Source organism: Monodelphis domestica, chromosome 7 (assembly GCF_027887165.1).
Source record: "Monodelphis domestica isolate mMonDom1 chromosome 7, mMonDom1.pri, whole genome shotgun sequence".
Taxonomy (NCBI): Eukaryota; Metazoa; Chordata; class Mammalia; order Didelphimorphia; family Didelphidae; genus Monodelphis; species Monodelphis domestica.
In genome coordinates, this window is record NC_077233.1 from 238180874 (window position 1) to 238206362 (window position 25489).

At 36.8% G+C, this 25489-nt stretch overlaps 1 protein-coding gene and 1 non-coding gene across 4 annotated transcripts in view; both read left to right on the plus strand.

Annotated features, from left to right (window-relative positions):
* The window catches only part of KIAA1958 (KIAA1958 ortholog), a 238271-nt gene that overhangs the window by 144860 nt on the left and 67922 nt on the right, over window positions 1–25489 (plus strand). The window lies entirely within an intron of this gene.
* MIR12374 (microRNA mir-12374) lies at window positions 24138–24201 on the plus strand. The gene is given in 1 exon segment (NR_162942.1): window positions 24138–24201. It is a non-coding gene; the product is annotated as a microRNA mir-12374 (primary transcript).

Here is a 25489-nt window from a genome sequence, read left to right on the forward strand (position 1 = left end):
GAGGTAGTGGAAAGAGCCCCGCACGAGAAGCCAGCAGCGGGGCTTCCGGTCCAGCTCCGCGCCCAGGCCGCGCGCGCCACCTGGGGCAAACAAGGTCATTTCTTGAGGTCTCTGTCTTCGTTTTTAAGAGGAGGGGGCTGGGCTAGAGCAGGAGTCCTCGGCGTTCTTTCCTTCATGGACCTTTTTAGGCATTCTGGTGAAACCTAAGAGTCCCTTCTCAGAATAATGGTTGGGTTTTTTTAACTCATCATTTTTTTTAAATATTTTTCCCCAATTACACGTAATAACAATTTTCAACATAACATGTTTTGAAATGATAAGATCCTGTTTGTCTGCTTCTCTCCCTTCTGCAATTTAATCTGGTTTTCAACTCATAATTCAAGGAAATGCTACGTTTCAGTTAGACTTTAGGTAAAATAAAAATATAACTTTTTCTCACCCACGTTCATGGATTCCCCTGAAATCTATTCTTGAATCCCTTTTATACCATGGACTCCATGTTGACAACCCCAGAGTTAGAATTAAGTATCTTTTGCAACTCTAAATCCCATGAATCCCGGCGGTCATTGTTTCTGAAATACTGTAGAACGCATATCAGAATTATTTTCATGACGGCGTTAAAGATAAATACATCAGAACTAGGTGAAAAGTATAAAAGGATTCGAATCCAAATGTAAAACCAAAAGCAGTCGATGTACATTTAGCAGGAGTTCTAAACCTTGAGTCTACCGACTTCTGAGAGGCCCCACAGAGACATTTCAGGGCATCTAGTAAACTTGGATAGAAAAAAAAGTTACAAAAGTCAGTCTATATAATTGCTTTCCTTTGCCATCTGTAGCATTTTATTTTTTACTTTAAAATAAACCGTTTGCTTTCAACAAATGAAACATTATTTTAAAACATTCTGATCAGAGATCCTTAACTTTCATCCAACTGCCCAAGGAGTCCATGACAAAAAAAGATTAAAAATCCTTAATTTAGAGAAATCCTTGTGATGTACCAGTTAATGTCCATGTTACTTATTGAGACTTATGCTGTATAGCTACCCAGGTGGATCTGATATTAAATTAGGATTTCATATAGAAAAGTTGCTTTTTAATGTTTTAGTTTTTAGTGGCAAAAAAAGATCTTTAGGAAAGGACTCATACTATTTTGTTTGAAGACCTATTGACGCCTGGATGTACAGAGTGTTCTAGATAATAATTTTCTCTTTTTCAAAACAACTTACAATTTCTATATTTTTATCAAAATTTATAAGCCCTAGATATAATTTGTATTTTTTTAATAGTTCCCTGGATTCATGGTCCTGTTTCTGTTTGAGTTTGACACTATTGGTTTAGACTTAAAAAAGCGATAGAGAAAATGTTAATAATGCAATCTTCTATACATTTTTTATTTGGAGGAGAAAAGTTGTTAAACATTTGTCAGCACACTCTTGCCAATTTGCCACACTGAATATTTGTATTTTACAAGCACAACAGAAACAGAATAAATGTGATGCACGCTACAGACCTTTCAGCACCTTCACTAGACAAGGTCTTTCATGAGTTGTGGATAAATGCATTACTCACCTTAAGGTCAAAAAAAAAATTAGTTTCCCATGGAAGTTATAGCATAATTTATGGAAATTTTACAGATTTTCTCTCAGTTTTTTTTCTTGGATTGATTTTAGGGTGTCACTACTTGAAAGTGGCCACAATGGGACTAGTGACTTGGTAACTTGAGATCTCTCCCAAGTTTTTATTTTAAAATTCACTATTTATTAGATGTCAGCTTTTTTCTACATGGGGTAGATTCCCATTTCATTCTTGCATTTAAAAAAATTTTTACTCTCAATCTAAATTCAATACACATGCCAGAAACTCAAATATGGTATCAAAGAGACGGCTATAGACAAAGATGGAAAACCAGCACCAGGGTGCCAAGGTAAAAAATGCGTGACATTTTTCTAAGTCTATTTTGGTCCCACTTAATGGCAACAAGTAGGATAGGCTTCCCGGAATAAATGAGTGAACCGTGAATTTGATAGTCAGCGAGAGGTACCATGCCCTTCACTCGGGATGATTTAGTTCATTGCTGTGTACCTGCTGAGATATTTTTTCTAGTTATAGACCAGATGGTGACACCATTCTCCTAAGAAAACCTTCTCCTGAGGATTTCTCTACCACCATCATGAGGTTGAATTAAGTGGACCTTTAGAAGAGAGGGAGCCAGGAAGACCTAGGTTCCATTCCTGTCCTTGACACACAATGGCAGTGTGATCTCGTAGCGCTTCAGGCAGCTCCCCAAAACTCTAAACTGCTGAATCCTATTAGAAAACATCCAGGATGTCCCTTTACCAGTGAAGCCACAGGTGCAGTTCCCATCCCTACTTTAAAAATGCTCCTATTTTATTTCAGAGTTACATATTCATAGTAATCCATTTTTGCCAACTTTGTAAGGTGTAGCAAAAGATTTTACACTAAGGAAATCTGAATTTGGGGCATCTTCAAATTGGCTGCTCAGAGAAAAACTGCTTTCCCTCAAATAGTTCCTTTTCTTTTTTCTTTTTCTTTTTTTTTGGAGGAGCAAGACAGGATGTCGGTTCAGAAAAGGATATGATTTGAAATATTTAAGCAGTATAAAATTCCCTGCATTCCCACTTAATTGAAATTTGAGAGTTGGAATTTGTTTTGTGGAAAACTTTGGTCTGTTCCTCAGATAGTGCTAACTTATTTTAAAAGTTTATATATATTTACATTCACTTAGTGCTGATAATTGAAACAATATGGTATTTTACTCAGTCCCAAAGGAACATGCTACTGCACAGTATAATTTTATTTATTTATTTTAAATCCTTACCTTCTGTCTTAGAATCAATACTAAGCGTTGGTTCCAAGGCAGGAGTTCAGTAAGGGTTAAGTGACTTGTCTGGAGTCACACAATTGGGAAGTGTCTGGGGTCAGATTTGAACCCAGGACTCCCATCTCTGTGCATGGTACTATATCCACCTAGTTGCCCCCACAAATATCACTTTAGAAAAGAACATAAAAGAAAAACAAATGTCTTGGTTTGTTCCTGTTTTCTTCCACTTCTACCCCATCCCCCTACCCTTAGCCTACCTAGTGGCTATTATTATATTACATTATGTTATATTACATTACATTACATTACATTACATTATATTACATTATATTATATTATATTATATTATATTATATTATATTATATTATATTATATTATATTATAGGATATTATATTATAGGATATTATATTATAGGATATTATATTATAGGATATTATATTATAGGATATTATATTATAGGATATTATATTACAGAATATTCAATAATATATAGAGAGAGGTAGCCTTGGGCTTGGGAAAAATTGCTGTGACACATACTATCTTCGTGACTCTGGACAAGTCACTGAACCTTCTAACATCCTCCTAATGAACCCCTTCAAGAGAAGGTTTCAAAACAGATGTTGATTTGATTTAGTAGTAGTTTCCTTATTGGGAGCTCTCTACACTGATTAAATCTTGAGTCTGGATACCCGTCCTTGCCATCACCATTTATGGCCCCAACCTCCAATCCCTTTACCGTCTCTTTGTAACAAAGATATTGGACTATGTGGTAGTCTCTCGGTAACCGAGGATGACAATTTGTAACAAAGAAATGAAGAATAAATACACAAAAGTATCCTTTCAGCAATGTTTATTTGAAAAGATTTCAGTGGTTTGGGTCCACCTTATAAGCAGTGTAGATCAGCTTTAGATTTGAACGTTCAAGGAAAAGAAGAAAAGGAGGAAGATTTATGGTAGGATTCTCTTTTGAGTTATGTCTGATTGATGAACCATTTTTTTTTTAAAGAATCTTGCATTGCTGGAATTCCATCTTCCTTAGAAAAGTGCTTTTGAGTTCCCAGACACCTTTGTGACATCCAGTGTTCTCCGTGGGGTTTGGGGACAGAATTGTCAATTTCCAATTAAACTTTGATCTTTAGATGGTTTAGTGGTTTCTGATATTGATAATAATTTTCATTTCTAGTCTCTAATCTTTATTCTCAACATGAACCCAAAGCATTTGAAATTAGAGTAGATTCAAATGCATCTGAAATCTGTGTGTAGATTAACCTTGAGTAATTAACATAAGTAGATAACACTGCCTAGGCCATAAGCAAAAAAGGAATTTAGGGATGCTCCAAAAGAGCCAGCCAATCACTAAATTAGACATACTTATTATGGGTTGCTGTATAAGCTTGAACATTTGCCAGGTCATTGCAGAAATGGCTGCATGTCATTATGGTAAGTGGTATCTGTGTATTTATAAAAATAAATAATTAGGTTGAACAGATGATCTTTTCTAGCTCTCACATTCTGTGATTCTATAGTTATTGCTGAGCCATTCAGAAAGAAAGATAAATGACTCATTTTTGTTATTTGTAATACCATTTAAATGATGTATTCCAACTAGAAATCATCTTCTTTTGCTTACAAAAAGGTACACACAAGGTTAAGAATTATCAATTCCATGTTTTGGGGGGAAAATAGCCTATTTCCCCCCAGGCAAACTCTGTCAGCCAAAATCTAAGCAAATAGTAACAAATGGTGACATTATTAAAAGAGTAATTACCTAGATATCAGTGCCTAAAATTCTACTATTTCTATCAGTTCTACAAATGTATCTGTTTTAATTTTCATTTAAGGTATCCAATAATTCTATCAGATTCTACAAATGTATCTGAATTTTCATTTTAATTTGAGGCTTTGTTATATGGTATTTAAATTAACAACCTTGGGTTGATTGTTGAAATTGTGTGTGTGCCTGCACACACTTGTGTATCTGCATGTGTGTGTGTGTGTGTGTGTGTGTGTGTGTGTGTGTGTGTGTGTGTATGCTCCTTTGACACATTCATATACACAACTCTGGCTTTTCTATAAAGCTTGCTTTCATTAATCAATTCCTTTCCCAAGGGCTACATATTGGCAAGCAGTCAATTTTTATAATTGCTTCTGATATTTGTAACTTATAAATTGCTTTTACACACATGCACCTGGAGGCTGTAGCCACCAGCTATTCCTTACAAAGAAGAAAAGACATACTTTGGGTGAGGGATGACAAATTTGTGTAGAAAATGTTTCATTATTAGGATGGTGTTATAAAGATTAATCGTGTGTTAACACTGAGCTCAAGAAGATATTTTTGGAATAATTAATAAGTTAACATTTGCTTGTCCCTCATGTGCCTTAGATATTTCCAGGGACTCGTCTGAATATTTAAATAGAATATTTATGATTTGCTGTGTAAACAGATAGAAGCAGTTGTTTATATCATTTGGAGAGTTCACATTGTGACAACATTCTGAGAAGATGCCAGTTACTTGCTGATCAGATTATGTTAATTAATTTTTTTTTTTTCTTCAAGGAAGGCCCCCCAGTGAAGTAGCAAATAAAATGAGTTAGAAATCAGACTTGGCTTTTGTTCTGAGATTCTATGATGGCAATAGTGGTCTCCCTTCCACTCCATCCTTCATTCAGTTGTCAGACTGATCAAAGGGATCTCAAAGGACAGGTCTGACCATGCAACTCCCCTGAGCTCAGTAAATTTCATGGGCCCCTATCACCTCCACCATTAAAATTAATAGATTTTCTCTTTGGCATTTTAAGTCCTACTTAACTCTGAGCATTTTCACTGACCCTGTCGTGTGCTTGGAAGACACTTTATTTTCATCTCCATCGCCTGGCTTCTCCTGGCCCTGCTAAAATTCTACTTTCTATGGAAAGCCTTTCTTGAATATCCTTAATTCTAGTGCCTCCTCTTTGTTGATTATTTCAGATTTATCCTGTGTGGAGCTTGATTATGGTGTGTCATCTCCCTCATTAGACCGTGAATTCCACGAGAGTAGAAATTGCCTTTTATTTATATCCCTAACATAGTACAGTGTCTGTCATTTAATAATTATTTATTGATGGAACTGATTGACCTATTTTCCATTCTATCCAAGAAGGAAAAACCTAAAACTATGATTTCTTTCTTTCTCTTGAAGTAGCTATTCCCTTTTCTATTAAAAGTCCAATAAGAACCTATGTATAAATTTCAGGAAGAGAAGGAACAAGATCCAAAAATACAATGGCTCCTTTTTCTGCCCCTTGTAGTACTACAGGGCAGCCAGGTGGCTCAGTGGATAGATCACCAGATCTGAAGTTAGAAAGACCTGAGTTCAAATCTAACCTTAGACATGAAACTTGCAACCTTGGGCAAGGCACTTCACCTTGTTTGCTTCAGTTTCCTCATCTGTCAAATGAGCTGGAGAAAGAAATGGCAAACCACTTTAGTGTCTGCCAAGAAAAACCCAGATGGGGTCACAAAGAGTCAGACTAAGCTGAATAGCAACACTATTATGGAATGAGAGACATGGGGGGCATCATATCTAGAAGGATTCAGGAAGTCTTAGGTTCAAGTGTGATTCTGCAACATATCAACTTTGAAAACTTGAGCAAGTTAATTTATCATTGCTTATGGAAACTATTACTATTTATTACTGTAAAGTGTCAACAGATGCCCTGGTGAGAATTGTGGGGAAGAGAGAAAGCAAGAAGTTAGAATCCTTGCTTTTTATTTAGTTCCAAAATTAAATTTACAGCTAAATTAAGATTATTTAGGATATTGAGAAAAATTTGGCTTGGAGTACCCAAATCTATAAGCAGAGTAATCAAATTAAATATTGATTGATGGCATTTATTAAAAATTTCTATTTGAATGCATGTTTGTGCCTTTAATATATGTAAATTATGTCCCGAAGTATGCTTCATCACTGGGCTGCAAAGATGGATTTATCAGAGTTGTAGAGCTGTAAGAAGCCCCAGAAGCATTCTAGCCCAGCCTCTTCAGTTACAGAAGAAAAATCTGAGACCCAAGGAGATGAAGTAGTTTGTTGTGCAATTAGTAAATTTGAGAGGTGAAATGTATACCCAAGTCCTCTGACTTTCCACAGACTTCAGTGCCTGGCACATAGTAGGCATTTAATTATTGTATTTCATCCTTTGTTTTTGAAGATCAATGATGTCACTGATGATGGCTTGACTTGCTTGTAAATTGGATTTAAGTGAGGCAGAATTGTCCATAGTTCTCAGTCTCACTCTCTTCCAAAGTCATCTAAGAACAATAAGTCAAAAATCAGAATGATTGCTGATGGTCTGGGATGCAGTGGATGACCTTGGAGCCTTTCATGTTTGACTAAGTTCTAAGTGCTCCATAGAACCAGCTTCCCCCACCTTCATGGCCATTGGAACAAATAGTAGTAGTACATAGTAGGAAGTACACATGGAAATTAGTGACTCTTCCACAGCTTACTTACTTACTTGTGTGAGTTTGGGCATTTCATGTCATCTTTTTTACTTTATCTCAACCTCTTCTGTCCAAGAAAGAAATATTTTGTCTTCCAAACTAAATGATATCTTAGGATTCTTTTCAGATTGAAGCCTGCAGCTTTGTGAATTCATGTAATTCTTAAATATAGGAAAGATCAGTATCTGGAGTTTTAAGGAATACCATGATCTTGCTGGGGGTGAGAAGGAGGACTGGAGCTGTTATTAGTATAGGAAATTCCCTTTATCAAGTCAATGCAGTTTGGCACTTTCTTTGAAAGTTGTAGTCTTAGAGTTTTACCTAAAACATAGATATTAAACCCACAGTACTCCCAAGTGTGGCCCAAATGAAATTAAAATGTAATTGGAAAACAAGTATTTGACAAAATTTAAAATGAATAAAAAAGAAATATAAAAAATAAACTTGTGGGTTTTCTAAGCCACTATATGGCCTACAGGGATCCTTACTTTAGTTTATTGTTTTAGGAGCTAGTGGCCCATTTCTATTTGAGTTTGACACCACTGGCTGCTTCTAGAGGGGCCAAATGAACAAATAAACCATTCTGTCAGACAACTCGTCTCTCATATTTTGAAGTAAATACGTTTGGAAGCCACTGGTAATCCATTCGATATCACACTTTATTTGCAGTTTGCTCTATAGCTGAGCAGCTAAAACTAACATGAGCTTAGTTATATATTGAATTGAATTTTTAAAATTGTATTATTGATAAATTTGTACAAACTTTTAGACTAAAAGTATTACTGTTGACTAGATTTTTGGAAATCATATTAGTAAATCAATCTAATCATTACATATAATACTGCAATACCGAGGCAGAGAAGCAAGTATGGCTTGAATTTCCCCAGATTTTCCTATAGCATTAGCACAACTTCACTTTAGCAAGTCCTGCCTCTAGAGTTCAATCAGAAATCTTTGTTTTGGGCACACTATCTTTTCCTTAGAGTGCTGTCTGCAAATGCCAGTATTACCCCATTCTGATTTGCTATAAGTCACTGATGATAAGTCTTTTTTTATATTCTGCCCCTTTTCTTTTTAAAAATTCTTTAACATTCTTTTTAAAAAATTGAGTTTTAAATTCTCTTGCCCTCTAGTCCCCTCCCCAAGTAACATGGCACCATTTATACATTTGAAATCATACAGAACTTATTTCCATTTTAGCTGTGTTGCAAATAAAAACAAGGAAAATAAAGAAAACTTAAAAAGTATCCTTCAACCTACACTCAGAAATCATAAGGTGCGAATGGCATTTTTCATTATGAATCCTCTTGGAATTGTCTTGGTTTGTTGTATTGATTAAAGTAACTAAGTCTTTCACAGTTGATCATCGTTACGATATTGTTGTTACTCTGTACAGTGAAAGACACATCAGAACGATGGACTTGGAATTAGGAAGGCACATCTTCATGAGTTCAAATCCAGCCTCAGACACTTGCTAGCTGTGTGATCCTGGACAAATTGTTTAACCCCGTTTTCCCCAGTTCCTCATCTGTAAAATGAACTGGAGAAAGACATGGCAAACCACTGCAGTGTCTCTTCCAAGAGAACCCCAAAATGGAGTCACGAGGAATTGGACATGACTAAAATGGCATGCCAACAACAATGTACGATGATCTGGTCCTGTTCCCCTCAATCTGATGCAGTCTTTTAAAGTTTTGGTTTATGAAATGCAGTCAGTCAACAAACATTTGTTTGGCACTTACTATGTGCCAGGCACTGTTCTAGGAACACAAATATAAAGAAAAAGAAAGATAGCCGTCCTCAAGAAGGTGGCACTGCTAAAGGAAGCCCTCCTTGGAGGAGGTTCTGCGGGGAGGCGTCCAGTGAGAGGGAGGGGCTGTGAATTGTGAAGTGATCCCCCAGGAGAAGTTTGTTGGGGCAGAGCAAAATGCAGCCCGTTGGGAAATACCTTTCACACACAGCACATACTCCAGCTTGATCTATCTAAGAGGATTTGTAAACCTCAAAAGCTAATACTTACTCATGAGCTAGACATTTTCATGAATATGGGCATGGCGGGGGGGATTCATAATTGAGTTGAGAGGAAGATTTCACCATTTCAGATGGCAACACTTCTATGATGTGGTCTTTTTTTCTCACTTAAACCCTTATTTTTTTTTTAAAATATATTTTATTTGATCATTTCCAAGCATTATTCGTTAAAGACATAGATCATTTTCTTTTCCTCCCCCCCACCCCCCATAGCCGACGCGTAAGTCCACTGGGCATTAGATGTTTTCTTGATTTGAACCCATTGCTTTGTTGATAGTATTTGCATTAGAGTGTTCATTTAAAGTCTATCCTCTGTCATGTCCCCTCAACCTCTGTATTCAAAACCCTTATTTTTTATTGTAGAATTGATACTAAGTGTTGATTCCCAGGCAGAAAAGCGGTAAGGGTTAGGCAATTGGGGTGAAGTGACTTTCCCAGACTCAAATAACCAGGATCTATCTGAGGTCAAATTTGAACCCGGGTCTTCCCGACTCCAGGCCTGGCTCTCCATCCATCGAGTCACCTAGCTACTGTTTAGGGTATGATCCTGAGGGTGCCAGAGAAGCCTCACCCCCATCAGTGAGTCCAGAGAATGTCTCCTGCAAGCATATGAAGATTTCCCCCGGAGGAATGGGCAGATGAGAACAGAAAGGCTCCCACATCCTCTGCTGCATCCTGGCCCATCATCAATTGTCCTGACTTTTTTTCTTGCCAGTGGCCTTGGGTGACTGGAAGAGAGAGGGAGGCTGATGACTTTGTACAGATCTGCCTCACTGAAATTCATTTCACTCAAAGGCGAAGACATCCCCTCTTTGAAATTGATCCTCCTTGAAATAAACAGCAAACAATGTGGTCTTCAAGTGAGCTCCTTTGCCAGAAATGATTCATTTCCTGGTGGATCCCTTCAGCTGAACGGAGCTAGGCAGGTCCTCAGATTATAACCATATAGTCCTTCTTTGCCAAGTCCATTTTAATAGCCTTTCCACATTGCCAAGTCCTTAGAGCCTGAGTGGAGGGGACAGCATTTACAATGTCCACGACAGTGCCAAGAACAACACTAAAGATAGAACTTAAATTAATCCAGCGACCCATATAGACTCCAGAGGACTCATGATGGAGCATAGCTGCCCCTTCTTGGTAGAGAGGGGATGGAATGCAGGTGTTGACTTTGGGAGACACCATGAAGACATAGACAATGTGTCAGGATTTTTTTGTGAACGTAACTCTGTAATATCGCAAAATTATGTTATTTTAAAAAATTAAAAACCATTAAAAAAAGAATCGCTAAAACTTTTACAGGATTGGCATATGTCCTCTGAGAGCAAATGATTGCTTCCGTGCTTTAATGAAGCAGCCAAGGAAGATTTTATTGACACTAAAAACACCCCCAAAACAAACAAAAAAGGTGATGAGAAACCCTTGGAAAATATACTGTCAGTAGTTTAGATCTTAGGAGTGCATAGCCAGTCTCTATTTTTGAGACTATTTCCTCGTGGCCTGAGATAATGAAATAATGAATGACCCATGAAAAACTGGCATGCTTCATCACCCATGATGAGGCTATCATTTATCTGCAGTCCCAGAACTGCTGCTGCTGGCTGGCATATACTCCAGCATTCTGACTTCCCTTGCCTAGGAGAGCTGTGGTCCTCATTAGTCAGTCAACGAGCATGGATGAAGCATTCCAACTATGTTCACTAGGCTAGGCTTACCAAAGAAATGATAAAAAGTCCTATTATTTTTACCCACATTTTTTTTTAGAAAATTATTTTTAGTCAATTTAGAACATTATTCCTTGGTTACAAGAATCACATTATTTCCCTCCCTCCCCTGCCCCCACCCTTCCTATAGCCAATGCGCAATTCCATTGGGTATTACTTGTGTCCTTGATCAGAACCCATTTCCATGTTGTTGGTATTTGCACCAGGATGTTCATTTAGAGTCTACATCCCCAACCATATCCCCTTGACCCATGTATTCAAGCAGTTGTTTTTCTTCTGTGTTTCTACTCCCACAGTGTTTCCTCTGAATGCGGATAGTGCTCTTTCTTGTAGATCCGTTACATTCGATCGTGCTACAGTGTATCAGTCTCTGTGTACAATGTTTTCCTGGCTCTGCTCCTCTCACTCTGCATCACTTCCTGGAGGTTGTTCCAGTCCCCATGGAATTCCTCCACTTTATTATTCCTTTTTGCACAATAGTATTCCATCACCAACATATACCATAATTTGTTCAGCCATTCCCCAATGGAAGGGCATCCCCTCATTTTCCAGTTTTTGCCACCACAAAGAACGCAGCTAATTTTTCAAAACTTAAATGATCAGTGTAATATTGGGGAAAGAGCATTGGTTCCAAAGCCTGAGGACCTTGGTTGCAAACTCTCTCTCCCACATTTAATATCTGTGTATCCTTACACAAATTACTTTTCCTTCTTGGAGTCAGTTTCCTTGTCTGTAAAATGCAGGTGCTTGGATTCAAATCTAGCCTCAGACACTTCCTAGCTGCGTGACCCTGGGCAAAAATTAAACTTCATTTGTCTGGCACTTGCTCTCTTGTCCTAGAATTGTTATTAAAGACAGAAAGTAAGGATTAAAAAAAAAGGCAAGAGTACTGGAGAAGATAGTCTTTGAGCTCCTTTCCAGAGTAAGCTCTTTGCTGTGATCATCCTGCTGGGGATTCAGCTGGTTTGTTCCTATGGTATACTTTGACTTTGAATTTAAGTCCCTTACTTGCCAGCAAAGTAATTGACTCTATTTTCATTATTAAAGTCTATGAGTGCATCAGAACCATGCTTATTAAGACTGAAAAGGGAGCAAGTTATGCCTTTATCATATATAAAGATTATCATTGATTTTTTAAAAAATTCATCCTTTAAATTTTGAGTACTCATTAGGCTGAGAACAGAGCACAATCTCACAATGTGCTGATCCTTGCTGAACATCTGGCTCATCGACTTGTCTCTGTTACACACTCAGTGTTTGATAAATACTCGGCATGGACTTCAGTGTTGCATAAGCACAAGACTAGGGGTTCTTAACCTTTTTTGTGCCATCAACCTGTTTGGAAATCTGATGAAGTCTATGGGCCCTTTCCCAGAATAATGGTTTTAATTGTATTAAATGAAATACATAGAATTAGAAGAAAATACATAGAAAAAAAAAAGAATTCAAAGAAGAAAAAAGAAAATACATAGGAAGTCAGTCATATTGAATTCATTTTATCTATCTTTGGGTCTATGTATCTGCCTATTTCTCAGTTATAGACAGGTAAAGCTCTCCATATAGAAGACTTATATATAGCATATATATATATATATAAGCATATCTTGAGTATTTATGTATAGATATAGTAATACATGTGGAGAGAGAAAGAGAATATGTATGTGCATTATATAAAAAGTGTGTGTATAGTTTCATCTTCTTGAGTTCAAATCTAGCCTCAGACACTTACTAGGTGTGTGATCCCAGGAAAGTCACCTAAACACTGCCTCAGTTTCCTCATGTGTAAAATGATCTGGAGAAAGAAACAGCAAGGTATTCCAGTATCTTTGCCAAGAAAACCCCAAATGTGGTCATGAAGTGTTGGGCATGATTGAAATAAACAATATATAGTACAAATATACATTTATGTGTATAAGCATATACATATAATTTGGCATCAGATAGATATTCACTTCTTATGGGAAAGGGAGTTGGAGTACTACAAGTAATGTAGAGAGGGAAAAATTTTTAGAATTTCTAGATTAAAAAAATAAAATTGGACCAACATTTCCAGAATTTGTTCTTATGTGCTAAAAATCCCAGTTTCTCAAATATAAGTTTCAGGGTTGGGAGGGAAACCTATTTCCCTTATCATTTTCAACAAAGAAAACATAACTTCCTACTCTTAAAAATTGCGTGTGTGTTTGTTGATGTGTGTGTCATGTAGATTTCATTTATGTTTGTAGGAGATTGCCATTAAAACCATCTTTACCATATCATATTTTGACAACTACACAAATAAATGAGTCAAGAGCAAGAAATTAAATTAATTAGAGGAACCTATTTCCTTCTTGAAATGTTATTATAATTATTATTAAAGAACCAGTTAAAGACTTAGCTATATATATATTTATCTAATGGTGTTGAAAAAACATTATTTCCAGGTTTGTATTCAGCATTAATTGTTTTTTAAATTCCTGTATTCACTAAAATTTTATTGGAAAAAATTACTTGGTGGAGCAGTAGAGAATTCACGCAGAACTACAAATATCAGCATTGATATTTATAGAAGGTCATATGTACTTGGAATTTCAATTTAATTGACTATTTATTTAGAGACTGCTAGATGGCTGCCATTGTGCTAGGTACTACTGAAAGAAGGGGACATGACACAGTAAATCCTCTCAGGCAGAAGGCAGGGTTTTGTGTGTTTTTTGTTTTTTTTTTTAAGAAACTACATATCCATGAAACAATCTGTGGGTAGGACAAGACATTGTAATTGATATTGCACACCTGGTGTGTATTGTCTTCAGTTTAGGGCCCCATGATTTAGAAAGGCTATAGAGAATGTCCTGAAGAGGACAATCCAAATAAGTAATAGTGTTCTTGCCATATGAATATCCATGGAACTGGGGAATATTTAACTTGGAAAAGAGAATACATATATTAACACTGTTTTCATATTTTTCAAGAGTCTGAGAAAAAAAGTTTAGAGTTATTTCAATTGGCTCCAAAAAATAGTGCTGGGAACAATAGGTGGAAGTTGCAAAGACACAAATTTAGATTTCATCTAAGAAAAGGAGCTGTCCAAAATTGGAAAGAGCTGTGTCTGGAGGTAGAGCAGGTTTCATCCCATTAGACATCTTTAAGAAAAAAGCAAGATTAACAGTTATAAAGTATTTTGTAGATGCAATTCTTACTCATATATTTATGGATTGGACTAAATCAGGGGTTCTTAACTTTTTTGTGTCCTGGACCCCTTTAGTAGTCTGATGAAACTTATGGACTCCTCAGATGAATGATTTTAAGTGCATAAAATAAAATATATACAATCACAAAGGAAACCAATTATATTGAAGTGTAGTTATCAAAATACTTTAAAAAAAAAAACAAGTTCATGGACCACAGATTAAGGACCCCTGGAGTAGATGGCTCTGAAGAATGTGATTCTTTGTTCCATTATATGATTAAGTGTTGAATGTACCATACAAACAGTAAATGCTATGGCTGATCAGGAAGTGTGAAGATAAAAGAATTAATTAACTGAAGGATGAATTAAATTAAAGGATGAATATAGGGCACACCCAAATTGTGCTTTGGAGCATTGTTCTGTAGCTAAAGAAAGGCATGACACATGCTTGTACTTCACATAAATTATCACCATAAATATTAACAAAGCAAATAATTGAGGTGCCCTTAAAATCCTAGGCTATGCCAACTCTGCAGCATGGGTCTCAATGCCTGGTTTAGTGAGTGTAAGTATGTCTTCTATAAATATTCAGACCCAGAATTGGATTTTATGGAATCTTTTTAGTCTCTAGAGTTTTCTGTAGGATTTGTGTCAAAGCTCATTAGCTTTTAACACTTTCCTCTTTAGGGTATCTTTTCTAAAGGATGAAATTCTGAAATGCAGCCATTTGTTCTCTGTTACTACAATGGGGAAAATGCCCTTCAAGGTACTATCTGTTTTTCTGGTTTACCCATGTTTATTGCTGGATAACTGGGTATCAGTCTATAAAAAAAGTAGTCTGACTTATTCTTATAACTATTTCTCCAAGATAGGGTTTGATCTTATCTTGTGACCTACTTAGAGAAATTAGCATTTGCACACTGGTTATTACTTCCTAGATAGATAATAATGAATATTAACAAGCCTAGCTTAGAGAGGGTAATTTATTAGTGTTTGCTGCATCTCTATTTCTTTGTGTCTTATCGTGTGTTCATTTTTATGCCTCCTCTGTCACACATCCCTTCCAGACCAGCCCTGATTAGTAATTGCTTTGTTTTATGGCCTCACCTTTCCAATGTGCATTTGAAAATAAAAGGCTACCCTATATTTATTGACCCCCGTTGATTAACATATAATCTTGTGAGTTTAATAAAAGCTATGACTCCTAAACAAAATTTTGTAGTAATAATGATTGAATTTCATCCTTGGAGTTTTTCAGGAATAAATTTTGTCTGCAATTCTGTGTGTTGTTCTTAGGCATTGTGGTGTCTGTATTGAAGGAGATCTAGACTTGTCATTAGGAAGGCTAGATTTTAGTCCTGGACTTACCACAAAAATCTTGAATAGGTCATTCTCTCTTTCTGCCCCTTCTCCTTCCACCCTGGCTTTGGGGCCTCAGGTTCCTCATCTGTAAAAAGAAAGGATTAGACTACCTCATCTCCAAGGTTCTTTTTAACTCTCTTCTCCCCTTAAACCTGTTGGGTCTTCAACAGAGCAATAACCTTTCAAAATACTTGTTTCTTGCTTTAGAATATTGATAGGCTATATTTCTTATGATTTCTTTGCTCTCTTAGCACGTTGTACTTCTGACTTGGGATCATAAGACCATAAGTATAGATGTAAGGCACCTCAGGGACCATCTAACCTCACCTCCACATTTAGCAGAGAATAAAATTGATACCCTGGAAGGGAAGTGACTTGTATCTAAGGTGGTAAGGAGTAAGCTGGTAGAACTATCATAAAACACGTCCTGGTCCATACTTTTTTTTGAGTGCAGGGAAGGAGGGAGAAAGAGTAAGGATCACCTTTTTTTTTTATTATAAAGATATTTTGTTTTACCAATTGCATGTAATAACACATTTCCATATATTTTCCAAAGTTATATGATCTAAATCCCACCCTTCCTTACTCCCTCCTGGAGCTGACAAGCAATTCGATCTGGGTTATACATGTATAATCACACAGAACATTTCCATATTGATCATTTTTGTGAGAGAATAATCATATAAATCCAAAACCCCAAAACAACAACCCGAATAAATTAAAGTGAAAAATCACAGGCTTTGATCTATATTCCAACTACAATTATTCTTTCTCTGGAGGCGGATAGTATTCTTTGTCACAGGTCCCTCAGAATTGTCCTGGATCATTGCATTGTTGAGGGTAGCAAAATCTATCACAGTTGATCAGTTAAGGATCACATATTATGTCTCTATAGAAAATAGTAGGGGATCTAAACCCAGTCTGATTTAGTTATTTCAAAGTCTTTCCAATTAGCTGGAATTAATATATGAGACTGCTATAGATCCCAAATAAGTTGATGGGTAGTTCTGATTTTTTTTTCCATTTAATGTATTAGGCTGATGGACTAATATGAAACAGATAGCTCTAAAACTTTTTCTGGGGGAAAAATATTCCCATGAAATTGAATTTTAGTAGCTGCACAGGCTGCCAGAAATCAAATAACTTACAGGTTCAAGAGATCTGTGTGCTCTGTTTAAATGTGTTTTTAATAGGTCACTTGAATATTGGTTCTATTTCCCTTCCTTTCTTTCCTCCTCTGTAGTTACCTTACTGTCTGTAAGCATTTTAAACAGTCCCTGAGTATTTAGAAGTACCTGATGACAATAACCCTTAAATCAAAACCGTTCTGGTAGCTTTTACTTAACAATTTTCCTAGACAGTTAAATCATCAGTGGATCAGGCTTTAAGTGCCTACTATGTCCCAGGGACCCTTCATAGCTAGATAAATGATTAAAACACCTACTACATTAGAATTCTATATATCTGTGGGAATACACATTTGTCTGCTATTAACAAAATAGGGATAATTTTTATAAAATAATTCTTATTTCACTGGCTGTGATTTAGAAAAGAGTATTATGTCCATTGACAAGATTTTATTTTGAAACATAGGCTTTTATCATTCATTCTTTTCTTGTTTTTATAGAATTGAGTCAGCATTTATTAAGTGCCTACTATGTGCCAGGCACTGTACTAAGATTACAAAATCTAATTTGATTAAGTGTTTATGTTTCTTTCCCACTTACTGAAACAAGAATCTATTGTCAAAAATTAAATTCAGATCCATAGCAACTTTATTGATTGTGTTATAACTAGAGATAAAGCTGAAAAGAGAAAATAGGGAAGGTCGGGTATTACAATTGCAATATAGAGATTTCAGTTTTGTCAAATGTTACTTTTCAACAGGTTACAAGATGTCTTCTTTGTACAGTTCTATGTAGTGAGATACAATGAGGGAAGGAGTGTAGTATTGTTTGAACACTACAGCTGCCTGGTCAACCTACTTTTCTCTGCCTACCCGATCCCATTTCTCTAGTCCTGGGTTACCATCAATACTACTGCTTACCATCAGAAAGAAGAGATAATATCATTAAAACTGGCATTCTCATTAGCTCCGGATAGGGAAGTAGAGGTACTGAAGGCTTTGGAGTCAGAGGACTTGGGTTCAAATCTCAGATTTTGTATTTAATATGCGTGTGAATGTGGTCAAGTCAATTTACTTCATGGCTAGCATTTAATGGATACTTACATTTATCAATTAAAAATTAAACATTAATAATAAATTGATATTATATGCAATATCATAATAATACGAATATTCTATATATATAAAGCAAGAGTAGTGTTTATAAGGTGCTCTCTGTATATTATCTCTGTTTCTTCATTTTTTAAATGAAAGGAATGAACTTAAATGATCTCTAAGGTTCTTTCCAGCTTTCTTTGCTGTTTGAGAGGCATCTTGGCATAGATTAATAGAGTGCTTTACTTGCAGTCAGAAAGATCTGGGTTCAAAAACTGCCTGAGATACTTTACTAGTTGTGCAACCTGGACAAGTTGATCAGTCACTTAACCTTTCTTGGTCTCAGTTTCCTCGTCTGTAAAACAAAGGTAAAAATAGCATCTTCTTTGCAGGGTTGTTAAGAGGGGCAAAAGAGAAGTCTGCAAAGCACTGAGTGAATCTTAAAGCACTCTGTAAATGTTAGTTGTTATTTTTGTGTAGTTTGTTAAGATGGCCCCAAGAGCTCTTCCTGACTCTATTTGGGGTTTTCTTGGTAAAGATACTGGAATATTTTGCCATTTCTTTCTCCACTTCACATGACAGTTGAGAAACTGAGCCAAATAATGTTAAAGCACTTGCGCAGGGTAAGCTAGCCAGTAAATGTCTGGGTTTGAACTCAGGAAAATGAGTCTTCTTGACACCAGTCAAGAAGTCAGTACCCTAACTAGCTACCTCAATAAGCATTTATCAAGCCCCTACTCTATTACAGGCCCACTACTGGTTCTGGACATCCAAAGACCAAAATGAAGCAACATGTGCCTTAATGGCATTCTAATAGACCCTTCTCTTAATCTTAAAATCTTAAAAAATGGTCCCCGTAGCACTAGCACATTTTTTATTTATTTTACCTACAAATTACTCTTATCAGTGGTATCTAAGCTATCCATCCCATTTCTATAATTTAGAGAAAAAGTATGTATATGACCTTTTTCTCTTTGTGTTCTTCAGATTGTATATATAGAAGGAAGTTATTTGTTGTCTTGTATCATTAGATGCCTTTAGAAACAAGGAAGTCTCTGGCTTTTTTGACAATGAGAATGAGATGTCCAAAAATGACTATAAGATTGTATGGATTCCCAGAAAAAGGCGGGCAAGAAAAAGTCACAAAGCCAGGATTGTTTTTCTTGGGTTTTTTTGACCTGTGATTTCAAGGATATAAAGAGGTCCCAATGTGGGTGCTCCCCCCTTCAAGGAAGATCATTAGCCTGTTACTTATTACAGTTGCCTAATTAGAACTAGAGTTCAAAAGAGAAAATAGAGCTGGGGATAAACATTTGAGAGTCACCCACCTAGAAATGATGATTGAAGCCAAGGGAATCAATGAGATTATCAGGAAAATATGGGGAAGAAAGAGAAGAGGACCCAAGAAAGGGTTGGCAGACACCCATGTGTAAGTGAGCAGGAGAGAGATGATACTCCAAACAAGGAGAATGAGAAAAACCAGTCAGGTACATAAGAGGAGAATCAGGAGGCGGCAATAAATATCATGGAAGTCAAAGGAAAAAAGATATTTGAGTCTAAGAGATTGGTGGTTGACAGTATGTCAACAAAGCTGCAGGGAGAAGTTAGCTTGAATGAGGATTAATAAAAGACAAGTGGGGGTTGCTAAGTAGCACAGTGGCTAGAGCTCCAGACCTGGAGTTGGTGGGACTTGGGTACAAAATAGAGTGTCAGACACTTATGTGATCCTGGGCAAGTCAAGTCACTTAACCTGAGTTGCCTAGCTTTTATTGTTCTTCGGTCTTAGAAATGATTCTAAAATAGAAGGTAAGGGCTTTAAATAATTGCATTAATGAATGCACAAATTAAAGGTCAGTAGATTGATGTGGATTTAAGGCCAGAGGAATTTAGGTTCCTCTGTACCTTATCATCTTCTTTGCCTGGAGCCCTGAGAAGATAAAATGATTTGGCTGGTTATGTTCTGCACCACTGTGTATGAGAGAGAGGACTCCAGCTTTGGTACTGCTAACTTTAAAACTGGCCCTCTATCCATTTTGTCAGGCTGTCTCTTATTATATTATGATTCATAAATGTAGTTAGGTTATGAATTTGCTTTATATCTATTTTGTCATCATGCCAAAAAAATTCCATAAAAGTGCAAGAGGGAAGGAGATCAGGTTACTCTTAAGTCCTCTTGTTGTGATGCTTTAAGTCCCCTGGGGATCAGTGGTTGCTACAAGACCTGTTGTTTCCTTTAAACTTTTCGTTGCTATCTTTTGTTTTCCTGTCCCCTACATTTCTTAATATACCCGTTTTTTCTCTGACTAACAAAGAACCATTCATTATCACAAAGAATAAAATGTCTGACCTTATATAGAAACTATCCCAATAGTCCCTTACTTCTGCAAAAAAAAAGGGAGAGATGCACATTCTCATCTCTCATCTTTGGAACCAAGCTAAAGACCTTTGATCATCAACCACTGCTTTCTTCATTTCAGGGAAATGACATTGAAATAGGTCTCCTCTCCAAATTTCCAGCCTCTCCCTTTTGTATTTGGGGATGCTGCTGCCACCCATCCATGACTAACTTACTTAGGTCTAACTAATCTATAACAAAAAGGTTCTACCCACTAATTGTTATCTTCTATCATAAAGCATTGTAATCATTTAAAACTATGTAGTCATTTCATTAAAATATTTTTTCTCTCCCATCTTATTTCCTGTCACACCTTCTATGCCATCTTATTTAACTATTGCAAATGACTACATATTTTGCTTGCTAGTTATTCCAAGGTTGCCCTGCATTGCTAGATAAATGATCCATAATTAAGAGGAAAACAAATTAAGGTTAGAAAAATTGTTTTTCACATTTTTACTATGTACGAGTACTTTCTTGTCTTGTACTGTAGTCACTAGTTTGCACATTTCATCTTTTATGCATTTTATTTGTGATTCTCCAAAATATGCTTTCAACAAACATTCATTGACCACTTACTTTATGTATTATTCTAAGCACTGTGGAAGTCAGATGAATAAGTCAGACCTTGCCCTCAAGTGGGGTTTATAGCAGAGCACTTACTATCTCTTGGGTATCTTTTGGTCTACTTTATTTTAGGAAAACACTTACAAGACAGAATTGTTGCTTTATTGACAGGTATTTTGATATGTCTGTAATATCTAGGTCACCATTGAGTTTCCAATAAGACAATGTAAGTCATTCACACACCTACTAACCCTGTGTGACTTTTATCCTTCCTTAAATCTCTCACAGAGTATATCTACCCAACATAACAAAGGCCATTCTGTACATAATTTATTCTGTCATGCATTTAAAAATGACACCTAAACTATCCATCTGTTATCTTTTGCTCCATTTAAAAATGATTTTTATACTTTCTTTTTCTCGCCTCATTGTTACTTCCTCTTCTCCTCAACTACCCTCCTCACAGAACCCTCTGGTGCAAATATAGTCAAGAAAACAAATCAACCTGTTAGGCATGTCTAAAAATATGTGCTCCTTTCTGCATCTTGGGGGTAAGGGAGAGGAAGAAGTCAAATATGTGTCCAAGGTAGTAAATGTCAGTGCCGGGATATTGAGGTACTGTCAACAAAATCAGGGAAGTTTGGAGGAGGGATGAATTTAGGGGGAGAATCTAGTGCACTCAAATGGTCCCCTTGGCTGACTGCTATGAGGTTGAAGATTGATGGTGTTGGGTTCAGACATTTATAATTTTGTGCTCAAAAGATTTCTGAATAGTTTTTTCCCTTTTTAATAAAACCAACAGAACAAAAATTAAAAATATATAATATAATGTTATATAATATAATATAGAGAATTATATAATATAATGAATTCCATTTTGGACATGTTGAATTTGAGTTGTCAGTGAGACAGATTGGTCAAGACTATTAGCAGGCAGTTGGCTATGTGGTATTGGAGTTCAAGAGAGAAAGTAGGGCTGGGTATATACATTTGAGAATCAATAGAAATGATCATTGAACCCAAGGGAAGCAATGAGATTATCAGGAAAGAAAGTATAGAGAGGGAAGAGAAGAGGACCTAGAAATGATTTGAGGGCTACCCATGTCTAAGTGGGCAGGAGAAGGATGACTCAGCAAAGGAGAATGAGAAGAAACTGTTAGGTACATAAGAGGAGAATCAGGGGATAATCCTATCCTAGAAGTCAAAGGGAGATTGAGGTGGTTGAGAACATGGGGAGAGAGAGAGAGAGAGAGAGAGAGAGAGAGAGAGAGAGAGAGAGAGAGAGAGAGAGAGAGAGAGAGAGAGAGAGAGAGAGAGAGAGAGAGAGAGAGAGAGAGAGAGAGAGAGAAGATCCTGTGTATGAAAATAGAGGATTGGTTTCAAAGGCAGAACATGAGCCAAATATTAAGTTTCTTGGAAAAAGGAGACATGGATCTAGAATGAATGATATCGATAGATCAAGGGAACATCAGAAGAGAAGAGGTTGCTGAGACAGTGGCAGAGTAACAATTTAAAAAGTATCATATGCATACTTATCCACTGGGCATGCAGAAAGTAGCCCTTACTCTGGAAAGGATAGTCTGCAATGCAGTGTTCTTCACAGGAAGCCAGGTTTCAATGACTTATAGGAGATGAAAAGAATATGGCATTGGTTTTTTTTTTTTGGGGGGGGGGTGAGTGTGCCCAGGTATGACCCAGAAGAGGAGTCAATGCCAGCTCCTGAAATCCCAAGATAAGATAAACTTTGGGACAAGTTATAAACGGACATTTTCCTGGTTACTTCCTGACTTGTTCATGCCATAGGAAGGATGATATTTACCTCTAATTCTACTCCACGTGAACTCCTGCCTCAAGTTTGGCTTTCGAAAGGGGTTCCCATATTTTCAGAGGGTAGAGATCTGGAGAGAAAAATAGAGGGAGACAGGGGCTATTCAAAAACAAAGAATAGGTTGCCTGGAGGGAGGCCTGTGTGTTTGCAAATTTTCTCCAGAGGACCATGAAGACCTACCCAAGACTAAAAGTCTAGATAATATAGAGGAAGACTAAGTGTCTGGGATGGTGAAAAGAGCCTAGACCAGACCAAGAAGCAAGGAGGCTCTGATTTATGGCATACAGGGACACTTTGAAACATGCCCTTCACCACAACTAGTCATGAAGACTGCAGCTCTTTGCAAAGGAGGGGTGATGTTTTCTTAATGTGGATAGCACTTTGCAGGTCACTGAGAAGACCTGAGGGGTGGGTTATTTGACTCTTGCACCTGAGTGCTATCCTTTTTTAAAGTGAAGTGTTAGTATGTATTGTGATTTTATTAAGTGTTTACTGAGTAAAATGAATTTATGGAGGCCTCATCCCTTTGCTTTTTTTCTGATTATTTATTGATTTTTATTTTTGTTTTTATGATCAGATTATACAGAAATAGGTAATTATGAAATGGCTCCTTGGTATATGATCATTTATTATCTATACATTAAGAGAAAGTGAATTTAATTTTTTAGCACTCTTTTGCTACTCCCTTGACCACTACATTTTTACTCTCTTCCAAAATAAAATCTTCATCACAGGTAAGAGGAAGAAATAGAAGTAGTCTACAAGCCTTTGGACCCTCTCATCTCTTAGCCCCAAATCTTATTTTCCAAAGTATTTTTCACTCATCTTTCCTACAGCACATTGTATCGATGTCACTGATATCAGTTTTTGTTGAGTCTTAGAAAACACAACTTTAAGATATTAAAATAGAATTGCCTGATCTCTGTGTATTTAAGATATGTGTGTGCGTAATCTCCAATCAGTAAATCTAAAAGGCTCTTTTAATATGATCAGCCAGCTTCTAACTAATTTTTTTATAAGTTCGGAGTTTTGTATATTAAGATGTTTAGAGCATGACAGACACACGTAGCACTTTCTTATCCCCTAAAATTCGGGGCCTGCGTTTTCATTAGGTCAGGACTTCCCGGGGCAGAAACTCAGCATCTCAGCACCAAAGTAGAGGTTCAAACAGTTATTTGGAATACTGAGAGATTAGGACTTGTCCAGGATCACACACAGCTGGTGCTGGAAGAGTAACTGAGGTCCTTGGCTGCCTCTTTACTCTCTCACACTGACTATCCAAAAACAAATTTAGCAGGTAATAAATAAAACATAAGCTGGTCAGAGATAGCAGAAATCTGTTCTAAAAGAGAAAAATCAAAAAGCATATATTTCCAGTTCAACAAACATTTAGTAAGTACTTACTCCACGGGAAATACTATGATAGGTATTTTGTATCTTTTTTTTTAAACCTTTACCTTCCATTCTAGAATCACGACTGTGTTTTGGATCCAAGGCAGAATTCACTGAGCCACCTACCTGCCCTTGCTTTGTCATTTTAAACAAGCTCAATATGAAATGACTTCAGGGGCAGCTGGGGGACTTGGCGAATAGAGAACCAGGCCTGGAGGTGGGAGGTCTCAGGTTCAAATTTGGCCTCAAACACTTCCTAGCCCTGTGACCCTGGGCCAGTCACTTAACCCCCATTGCCTAGCCCTTACTGCTCTGCCTTTGAACTGACACCTATTATCAATTCTAAGACAATGTAAGGGGAAGGGAGAGGGGGAGGGAGAGACAGACAGACAGACACAGAGAGAGAGAGAGAGAGAAGGGGAGAGACAGAGGGAGGGAAGGAGAGAGAGAGAAAGACAGAGAGAGGGAGAGAGACAGACAGAGAGAGAGGGAGAGAGACAGACAGAGAGAGGGAAGGAGAGAGACAGAGACAGAGAGGGAGAGAGAGAGAGAGAGAGAGAGAGAGAGAGAGAGAGAGAGAGAGAGAGAGAGAGAGAGAGAGAGAGAGAGAGAGAGAGAACTTCTATCCACCTGAAGCTTAAAGTCTCACATGGAGTATATGTCATAAATACAAGTAGCCATAATATATAATAAAATAAAATAAGTGCATAGATTTGGTACAAAGTGCTATATGCAGGCTAAAGAGGTCAGTAAAACTATTGAGGATTAATATGTGTGTTCAATAAAAAATTTTGCCAAAGGAGGAGGAAAAAAAATCCTAGAAGTAACGAAAATATTCATGGTGTATGTGGTGACAAAAATGACGCACCTTATAAACTATTCCTTCCTATGTATTGTTTTTACAGAAAGACCTCCTCTATTGTTGGATATTTGATTTGTTAGGTAACAAATTTTGAGGAGGAGAGACACATTATGTAAATCAGGGACTTCCCTCCCTGGAATTTTATAAAATTTAAATGTGACTTTTGTAACAAATCTGTGTCTCCTCATGTTACTGCATTAAATCAAGGCAAGACAGTGTTAATACAAGATTCTTTTTGGAAGCTGCAGACAACGCGGTGTGTTATCAATGGCTGATGGCACTAGCCTCACTACTCATGTTATATATTACACTTTCAGTAGATATTTCAGACATATCAGAAAATGGTACCCTTGATTCACTGCCCCTGGCAGTATAATAAAAAAAGGTGGTGAAAAATCCCTGCAGTCTCTAATAAGCAATATATCAACTAACTACTGTCAGGTTTGGTAGAAAGCCCCACACAATGATTTATTGCATTAATTACAGTCATGTGGGCTTCATGCTGCTAAGCCTGAAATTGCAGTCACATTGTAAAGTTGATTTAAGAATATGCTTTGGCCAAGACTAAAGTACAGCTTATTATGATTAATGTAATAAAATATTTATTGCACC